Genomic DNA, 1,803 nt, shown 5'->3' on the forward strand with positions numbered 1-1,803 from the left:
AAGATGTGACTTTAAGTGATCAGTAACCAATTGACAAGGCAGCAGCTTCACGGTCCTCTTATTTTCCTAAAGTCCCAGAGCCCAAATTTGTGGGGACATGAAGCAAAAATTATCTAAAATTATCTTGGAGCACGAGGCAACTTTTTTTACCCTTGGTTTCAAGATCCATTCTTCGCTCCTATTGAGGATACAACTCGATAGAGTGGCTCTTGGTTTAAGGGGGAATCTGTTATATAGAGAATCGGGATGGGTTGAAGCCTTACAGAGCAAATCAGTTTCTCATTCAGCACATTTTGTTTCATGTCCCCACAATGTCACAGCCCTCATCCCACTTCTACTCTGTGTTTCCCATGTGGATTCTTTCTGTCCCAACCTTCTGAAATGTATCCTTGACCTCTCAGATGGTGATGGCTCTAAGAAGGGCATATCTCCCTAGGGTGATGGTTTACCTTATAGATCCATCTATTGCTTGGCTAAAAATTGAGTCGTGGGGGTGAGTTCTGTTTTAGGCCTGAAGAGTAACTATGGGCTATAGTTTTAGGGATTCTACCAGACTCTGTCTAATCAGTAAGCCTGGTCTTATATATTTTTTAATTTTTCAACAGTTTTATTAACATACAATTCAATGGTTTGAATATGTTAAAAAGAGTTTTGCAATCATCACCACAATATTTGAACATTTTCTTCATTTTTGTACTCATGATTTTTAGCTCTTTTCCCCACAATCTTTCGTGCCATAACCCAAAGTAACTATTATTCTAGTTACTGTCTCTGTAGATTTACTTATCCTGGATTTCCTATTTTAAAGAATCATAGCCAAAATATCCTAAACAAGAATAAAATGAAACAGAAAAACCTTAATCTAAAAGAAAACAGAAATTAATAAAAACTAGAAAAAATTTTAAATGGATCAAAAGGGAAAACAAATAGTTGTTAAAATTTGACCTAATTAAATTGAGATTAATTCCCTTTCTGATGCACTGTCTGAGGTCAAGGCTATTCACATCCCTGGTCAATGGTTGGTCTGAGGACATTCAATGGAAGCTTAATCCCCATGGGGACTCTCCAAATGAATTTTTGGCTCTCACTGTCATCCATAGCCTTCTACAAACTGGGTGCTCAGAATTTAAGCTCTGATACAATCCCTTCCTCTCATCTTTGGATATTGTTATTTACAATCTTTGGATCCTATGGGCTGGTGTGCTTCTCAGTGGGCTTAGCTAATTGGATGACTGCTTGTTTTTTAAGACAAGCTTTTAAGAGCTCAGATGTTCTTTCTGAGAGCCAAATACCATCTGCTTTGTTCACCACCCTTAGCTATAGTACCTGTATCTTCAGTGGGTAGTTATCCAACAAGTCTACCTGATAACAACTGATTGTTCTTAGGTTAGAGCTGATGGTTAAATGTGAGCTAAAAATCCATTTATAAGTATAACTAAGGTTTATGTATATCCATGTTCTACTTTAGCAAGCCTGGTCTTTAATGACTCTGAGTTTTGTTCCACATTTTTCTCCCATCTATCCATGCCCTTCAAATATGATCCCACGCAGAGTGTTTGGTTGCCAGGTCCCATCTAGCTCTTCTGACTCCAGGTTCTGGAGGCTGGGGTTTCTGTGATTCTTTAGTCAACTGAACTAATTATTTCCACGCATCTTAGATTTTCTTCGTTTTTACTCTGGACAGGGAGAGACAATAGTCGTACTTTATTTGGCTGCTGGAAAGCTTTTAGAACCCCAGTCACCACTCACTAAAGCAGGAGTTAAAACGTTGTCTTCATGGAATATATTCAGGCCAATTGACTT

This window comes from Echinops telfairi, unplaced genomic scaffold, assembly GCF_000313985.2.
Source record: "Echinops telfairi isolate 266 unplaced genomic scaffold, ASM31398v2 ScPeMD7_23;HRSCAF=83, whole genome shotgun sequence".
NCBI lineage: Eukaryota > Metazoa > Chordata > Mammalia > Afrosoricida > Tenrecidae > Echinops > Echinops telfairi.